The sequence below is a fragment of the Cherax quadricarinatus genome, chromosome 2 (genome assembly GCF_038502225.1).
Source record: "Cherax quadricarinatus isolate ZL_2023a chromosome 2, ASM3850222v1, whole genome shotgun sequence".
NCBI lineage: Eukaryota > Metazoa > Arthropoda > Malacostraca > Decapoda > Parastacidae > Cherax > Cherax quadricarinatus.
In genome coordinates, this window is record NC_091293.1 from 14,883,017 (window position 1) to 14,892,234 (window position 9,218).

The following is a 9,218-nucleotide window of genomic DNA, read 5'->3' on the forward strand; positions in this document are numbered from 1 at the left end:
CCACCCATATAAGAGCGTTTGTAAAACTATACTCTCATACATTCCCCTCTTTGCCTCCATGGACAAGGTTCTTTGTCTCCACAGACTCCTAAGTGCACCACTCACCCTTTTCCCCTCATCAATTCTATGATTCACCTCATCTTTCATAGACCCATCCGCTGACACGTCCACTCCCAAATATCTGAATACATTCACCTCCTCCATACTCTCTCCCTCCAATCTGATATCCAATCTTTCATCACCTAATCTTTTTGTTATCCTCATAACCTTACTCTTTCCTATATTCACTTTCAATTTTCTTCTTTTGCACACCCTACCAAATTCATCCACCAATCTCTGCAACTTCTCTTCAGAATCTCCCAAGAGCACAGTGTCATCAGCAAAGAGCAACTGTGACAACTCCCACTTTATGTGTGATTCTTTATATTTTAACTCCACGCCTCTTGTCAAGACCCTCGCATTTACTTCTCTTACAACCCCATCTATAAATATATTAAACAACCACGGTGACATCACACATCCTTGTCTAAGGCCTACTTTTACTGGGAAATAATTTCCCTCTTTCCTACATACTCTAACTTGAGCCTCACTATCCTCGTAAAAACTCTTCACTGCTTTCAGTAACCTACCTCCTACACCATACACTTGCAACATCTGCCACATTGCCCCCCTATCCACCCTGTCATACGCCTTTTCCAAATCCATAAATGCCACAAAGACCTCTTTAGCCTTATCTAGATACTGTTCACTTATATGTTTCACTGTAAACACCTGGTCCACACACCCTCTACCTTTCCTAAAGCCTCCTTGTTCATCTGCTATCCTATTCTCCGTCTTACTCTTAATTCTTTCAATAAAAACTCTACCATACACTTTGCCAGGTATACTCAACACACTTATCCCCCTATAATTTTTGCACTCTCTTTTATCCCCTTTGCCTTTATACAAAGGAACTATGCATGCTCTCTGCCAATCCCTAGGTACCTTACCCTCTTCCATACATTTATTAAATAATTGCATCAACCACTCCAAAACTATATCCCCACCTGCTTTTAACATTTCTAACTTTATCCCATTAATCCCGGCTGCCTTACCCCCTTTCATTTTACCTACTGCCTCACGAACTTCCCCCACACTCACAACTGGCTCTTCCTCACTCCTACAAGATGTTATTCCTCCTTGCCCTATACACGAAATCACAGCTTCCCTATCTTCATCAACATTTAACAATTCCTCAAAATATTCCCTCCATCTTCCCAATACCTCTAACTCTCCATTTAATAACTCTCCTCTCCTATTTTTAACTGACAAATCCATTTGTTCTCTAGGCTTTCTTAACTTGTTGATCTCACTCCAAAACTTTTTCTTATTTTCAACAAAATTTGTTGATAATATCTCACCCACTCTCTCATTTGCTCTCTTTTTACATTGCTTCACCACTCTCTTAGCCTCTCTCTTTTTCTCCATATACTCTTCCCTCCTTGCATCACTTCTACTTTGTAAAAACTTCTCATATGCTAACTTTTTCTCCCTTACTACTCTCTTCACATCATCATTTAACCAATCGCTCCTCTTCCCTCCCGCACCCACTTTCCTGTAACCACAAACTTCTGCTGAACACTCTAACACAACATTTTTAAACCTACCCCATACGTCTTCGATCCCATTGCCTATGCTCTCATTAGCCCATCTATCCTCCAATAGCTGTTTATATCTTACCCTAACTGCCTCCTCTTTTAGTTTATAAACCTTCACCTCTCTCTTCCCTGATGCTTCTATTCTCCTTGTATCCCATCTACCTTTTACTCTCAGTGTAGCTACAACTAGAAAGTGATCTGATATATCTGTGGCCCCTCTATAAACATGTACATCCTGAAGTCTACTCAACAGTATTTTATCTACCAATACATAATCCAACAAACTACTGTCATTTCGCCCTACATCATATCTTGTATACTTATTTATCCTCTTTTTCTTAAAATATGTATTACCTATAACTAAACCCCTTTCTATACAAAGTTCAATCAAAGGGCTCCCATTATCATTTACACCTGGCTCCCCAAACTTACCTACCACACCCTCTCTAAAAGTTTCTCCTACTTTAGCATTCAGGTCCCCTACCACAATTACTCTCTCACTTGGTTCAAAGGCTCCTATACATTCACTTAACATCTCCCAAAATCTCTCTCTCTCCTCTGCATTCCTCTCTTCTCCAGGTGCATACACGCTTATTATGACCCACTTCTCGCATCCAACCTTTACTTTAATCCACATAATTCTTGAATTTACACATTCATATTCTCTTTTCTCCTTCCATAACTGATCATTCAACATTACTGCTACCCCTTCCTTTGCTCTAACTCTCTCAGATACTCCAGATTTAATCCCATTTATTTCCCCCCACTGAAACTCTCCTACCCCCTTCAGCTTTGTTTCGCTTAGGGCCAGGACATCCAACTTCTTTTCATTCATAACATCAGCAATCATCTGTTTCTTGTCATCCGCACTACATCCACGCACATTTAAGCATCCCAGTTTTATAAAGTTTTTCTTCTTCTCTTTTTTAGTAAATGTCTACAGGAGAAGGGGTTACTAGCCCATTGCTCCCGGCATTTTAGTCGCCTCATACGACACGCATGGCTTACGGAGGAAAGATTCTTTTCCACTTCCCCATGGACAATAGAAGAAATAAAGAGGAAGAAGAGCTATTTAGAAAAAGGAGAAAAACCTAGATGTATGTATATATATATATGCATGTGCGTGTCTGTGAAGCGTGACCAAAGTGTAAGTAGGAGTAGCAAGATATCCCTGTTATCTAGCGTGCTTATGAGACAGAAAAAGAAACCAGCAATCCTCCCATCATGCAAAACAGTTACAGGTTTCTGTTTCACAGTCATCTGGCAGGACGGTAGTACTTCCCTGGGTGGTTGCTGTCTACCAACCTACTACCTATACCATACCTACTATATATATATATATATGTATGTATATATATATATATATATATATATATATATATATATATATATATATATATATACATACATATATATATATATATATATATATATATATATATATATATATATATATATATATATATATATATATATATATATATATATATATATATATATATATATATATATATATATATATATATATATATATATATATATATAAATATAGGGAGGTACCACCTCGCAAATATCACAAACCAAGCGATACAGGATGCAAAACAACCAAGGGGGGAGTAGAATGATAGCTCTAGGCCTTTCGTGTTGCAATCAACACATCATCAGGAGCAGAAAAATTGCAGAAAAGAGGAGGATGTCCATACAAGTGCGTTCCCAGAGGACCATCTTCACTGGAATGAGTGAGTGAGGGAGAGAGGAGGGTACAGGAAGTGCCCCCAGGCACAACAGTGCCACAACCACAAGGATGAATAATATAGCATTAGAAAAATCCCACTAGCATTGATATTGTAATAGACTAAACGAAATTAACGTGGCAATAATAAAAAATTCGATCATATTCCTGTATGACATCAATAAATTTACACACATAAATATATTGTTGGTGAAATAGAACTCTTTGACAATTATAGGGTAGCCTTCAACGGGACAACGTGTCCATTTAAACTGACGAGAAATCGGTAACATTTAGAGTGGAAACTTCTAAAAGTTACATAAAGGAAATGGGGCTCATTAAAATAAACTTATTTAAATGGGGAGGCATCTGCAATAACAAGAAAGACGGCCACAGATATTCAACCCATACAATTCTGAGACAAACTCTGGTTCAACCTTCAGACAATGCAGTAAAAATAGGCCCCAATTCCTCGGCGTGGCATTACATTTAAGACAGTCAAATGCATTCATATAAGAGTACAATTTTAGACTGTGTACTATTGCCTCAACTAAAAATGCATCTAATTTAAAGAACCTATCACTGATATTGAATAATGAATCCATACCGTACTTAATAATTGCTGGTTCTACAATATTCCTTTCATGCCAGGAGGAACAAGGGAAGATGACTATTGCTTCCAGCAAATTTGCCGGATTATTACAAGCTCTACTATGGTTGAAAATTACGTATGAAGATCTTGTGCTATACGTATCGAATAATGATGTTGGGACATTCTCACCTCCAACGATTTTCCTGTTTGTCCCAAATAGGAGAGACTGCAACCATTGTATCCAACCCTGTAGAGGCCTCCAGCACGTTGCTGGGGAGCATTCTTTATCAGAATGCTTCTAACAGTCCGTGAATTTTTAAATACTACTTGTATATTAAATTTTCTAAACGCATTCGGCAGGATAAATAAATACTCGTTATATGGGAGGAAAAGCACTTTTCTTAGCTGCCGTTAAGGCAGATTCCACAAGCACCTAAGGATATCGCAGTTTCGTGCCAATGTCAAATATTTTCCTAATTTCTTCATCTAGGAACTCCAGACTGCACACTATACAGGCTCTCAAAAACATAATATACACTACAATCCTTTTGACTCTAGTCTTATGGTTGGAATAGTGGTGACTGTATGAGCACACATCCGTCTCCTTCCTATATACTGTAAACTTAACCTTTCTATGAACCCGGTGTATCAACACATCAGTCCACCTCTTTCTCCACGGTGAATTTTACAGACCGGACTAAAGGGTTAAATCTTGGTAAAAGTGTATCATGGGCCTTATCATTTGGCCAGACACAATATGTCATCCACATATCCGAACCATTTAGCTCTACATGGCAGAATATCTTTCAACAGTCTAGCTCGAAAAGTTCCATATACAGTTGCTCAATAAGGGGGATAACGGATTACCCATCGCCATTCCCTGTTTTTGAGCATAGTATTTACCCTTAAACTCAAACTTTCAATCAACTACATACAGCTTAATCAATTCAATAATGGTATTTTTATCAAAAGGCAAAGAGAACTCATCTAATTCTTCTTCCAATTTAAGATAGCAAGTCGGGAACAGGGACTCGTGAACATCGCAGTGACATCAAAACTAACAAGTGTAAAATCATTAGACATGTGGATATTTTGCAATTTGTCGATGAGATTAACAATGTTTTTAAGTGGGTTTCAGAAATGTTACCAAGCAAAGGAGTTTATATTTTTACCAGTCATTTAGACAAGGCATATGATGCCGATCCTATAGAACTAATAAACAGTGCATGTAAGAGTAGTCGCAGATCTCGCCAAAAACTGCTTAATTAATTCCTCATTATCTCTCAGTAAGGTTCTAAGTTGTTTATTAAACTTACTATTAACCTGGTCCATTGTGTTCTTATTAAGGGGTACGTAAATATCCCTGTCATCTAATAATGTGTTCATTTTTCTGCTATTATCTACCTTGTCCGTAATAACCATCACATTTGCTTAGTCAGCTTTCGTGAGATGAAATCTTGGATCTCTCTTTATTTCATGGTACGACTTAATAAATGTTTGAGGACAATTCGGTTACACAGGTCTGAGCAAAGCTCCATATACCATGCCTTTGCAGATGTTGAAAGTTTCAGAGGATATGTCCCTTTGTTTTTCCAAATTGCAAAAAGATTTGCCAAGGTCAACTTAATTAGTGTCCCAACTAGTAGGCGCGAAACTTAACCTACATACCAATGCTGTCTGTTGGTCACGAGTATCTTCAACACTCGACAAGTTGATAACGAACTCCGGGTTAGCATGTTGAGACCAGCCACTTTGTGCTATAAGAATGTAAACATTCCGTTTTACGTTTCATTATACTCAGTCCCCTATATATGTAATCCAGTAAATGATTTTGCCACTCGGGTGGTAACAGCTAAGAAAACTTCTTATAGAACAGAACCTAGGATAACACTTCAGACCAAGAATGTGCTGGAGAATTTGTTCATCCTGCCGAATTGCCGAATGCTCTTAGAACATTTAATATACAAGTTGTACTTAAAAAAATCACGGAATGTTAGAAGCATCCTGATAAAGAATGCATCCCAACAACGTGTTGGTGGAGTCTACGGAGTTGGATGCAACGGTTGCAGTCTCTCTCCTATTTGGGACAAATGGGATAACCATTGGAGGAGAGAATTTCCCAGCACCCAGGAGTCGAATGCGATTTTCAACCATGTTTGAATTTGTAATAACCCGGCAAACTGGCGGGAAGCAAGAGCCATCTTCCCTTGTTCCTCCTGGCTTGAAAGGAATATTGTAAAATGGGCAATTATTAAGTATGATGGCAGTCATTATACAATATCAGTGATGGGCTATTCAAGTTAGATGCGTTTTTAGTTGAGGCAATAGTACACAGTCTAAAATTTAGCTCTTAAATGTAGGTCGGTTGAATATCTGTGGCAGCATTTCTTGTTATTGCAGATGCCTCCCTCTTTAAATGAGTTTATTTTAAAGAGCCCCGTTTTCTTTACATAGTTTCTAGAAGTCTTCCCTTTAAATGTCACCGTTTTCTTGTCACTTTAATGGACACGTTGTCCCGTGGGAGGTTACCCTATAATTGCAAATGACTTCTGCGTAATTGACAACATATATATATGTACGTAAAGTTATTGCTGTCATAGTGAAATATGACGGAATTTTATATTATTGCCACATTAATTTCGTTTAGGCTATTAAAATATCAATGCTTGCTGGATTTTTCTAATATCATATTCATTTTGGCTGTGGGCACTGTTGTGCCTGGGGACACTTCCTCTACCATCCTCTCTCCCTCCCTCATTTACTAACTCCAGTGAAGACAGTCCTTTGAGAGTGTAATTGCTTGAACATCCTCCTCTTTTCTGCAATTTTGCAAGCTCCTGATGAAGTGTTGATTGCAACACAAAAGGCCTAGAGTTATCATTCTACTCCCCCCAAGGTTGTTTTGCATCCTGTATCGCTTGGTTTGTGATATTCACATAATATATATATATATATATATATATATATATATATATATATATATATATATATATATATATATATATATATATATATATATATATATATATATGTCGTGCCGAATAAGTAAAACTGGTCAATTAGCAAGAACTCCTTTCTAAAATTTTCTCTTATACGTTTAAAGATATATTTTTTCATTAATGTTTATGTAAACATTTATAATTTTGCATCAAAAGAATCTTAGAAAACTTACCTAACCTTATAACAAGAACAATTTATCATAGCCTAACACAACTAAATATATTTTAGATTTGTTTACAATAATTTAATACTAAACAAACACAGTGAAGCATATTTTTTTCGTTAGGTTCAGAATGATTTTGGCGAAATTATTGCATACACAAATTTTCGCTTGTCTTATGGCAGATTTACACGTACAACAGGATATTACTGCCTTAAATGTACGCCTTGAGACTCTGAAGAAGAGACAACTCTATGCAGTGCAAGAACTCTACATGCCAGATAGAGAACATCCTCTCCAAGTTGAAAATACCACTGACTATATCATTAATACTCCTCACAGGACCCAAAGAATGACTCTCCCACAGAGGTGCGTCGCTTCATCCATAAAGAAGATTACCATCGACCAATAATCCTGAGCAACGTCCCTGCAGATGAAGATGACTGGGTAACACCAGAACCCTTCTATGTCTACTAAGAAAATTATCACACCTAATTAGGGAGATATCTTGTATAACATTTCTACTTCTACATCTACCGTTATAAATATGCTACATCTACTGTGGCGGGACACCACCTTGAAAGAAGCTAACGCGTCAAGTAATTCTTTAAGAACTATCCAGATTACCGCCTTGTCTTGTCGTTTAAACATTCGTTATGCAATAAAAAAAAAAAAAAAAAAACAGCAATTGCAACTTATATATCTACTAGCAATAATTCAGAGTCATGTACTTATATATCTGTTATATCTATGTGACTCTGATGGGTTAGTATTATACCCCTTAAAGAATATTCTGTTATTTCACATACACTTTTTAAATTGCACCAAAGTGGGTGTGTCACTTACCTTTTATATCCTACCTCACTCCCCCTTCCCATCCTTTTCTCACTGCTAGGAGGCGGGATCCTGACACACTCTGAAGCACTGTTGAGTCTATATTCTCCACTATTAGGCCATCCCAGTATGACTGTATTCTGGTGTCAGAGCCCATTAGATTATCCCAGAAACTGGATCCGTCAATAAACGTTTCGTCATGAACTCCAACACTGTCCCTAAGGTGTTCAGGAAGAATCGCTGCTACAGGTCCACTGAATGCAACACATGCGGACAGGAAAGCAGGTAGTGCAATCTGTGATACCTTGCGGACACCAATACCTCCTACTCTGAAGTGTAATTTGGTCACACTGTCAGTCTTCTTAAGTAAGGTTGAGTGCATTTATAAGTATCTGCCTCTGGATACTATCGTATTTTTGTATACCTTTGATATATCTTTAATGAGTTCCGAGAGTTTCTGTACCCCCGGAGCCCAGTACTGAGCCAGGCTTGTCTGGTGCTTGCCTGGCCAACCAAACTGTTGCTGTTGGTGGCACAGAGTCCAACATATCCATCACAGCCTGACTGGTGAAGACACTTACCCATTTTCCTCTTGAAAACTTCTACACTTATCCCATCTATGTTTCTGATATCTTCTGGTAAGATGTTGTAGATGAATGGTTCAGAGAACCGACACATTGATAAATTAGACACATGTGCAACTCTTGTGTATCTTTACTGAGGAAACGTTTCGCCATACACTGGCTTCTTCAGTCCAAAAAAAAGAGAAACGTGAAGAACAGGGGGAGAAAATTACATATGACTCTTGTCAGTCCCTCAACCTTGAGTCGATATGGTCAGTCCATCAGTCTTAAATAGAATACAGCGTATGTGCAGAGAAGTAGCTTATATACCGTAGGCAGGAGAGGTGGAGCAGTCGTAGGTGGTGTCACATTTGTCCAATGTGGAAGTAGGTCGTGCTCAAGGGTTAGATCTAATTTATCAACGTGTCGGTTCTCTGAACCATTCATCTACAATCCTGTCAGACACTACAACTTCTTAGGGTCTTAATATTTGGGAATTCTTCGCTTGCCTAACCCTTGGGCACGAACTACTTCCACATTGTACACATGTGACACTACCTACGACTGCTGCATCTCTCCTGGCTGGACAAGATTCTAATGCTCTGTTTATTCATGTGAGAGATTTTAACCATCCAATTAATTTTCAAAAAGTTGAGAAAGTTGTATCAAGCACGTACATGGTCGACAGGAATATAATTGA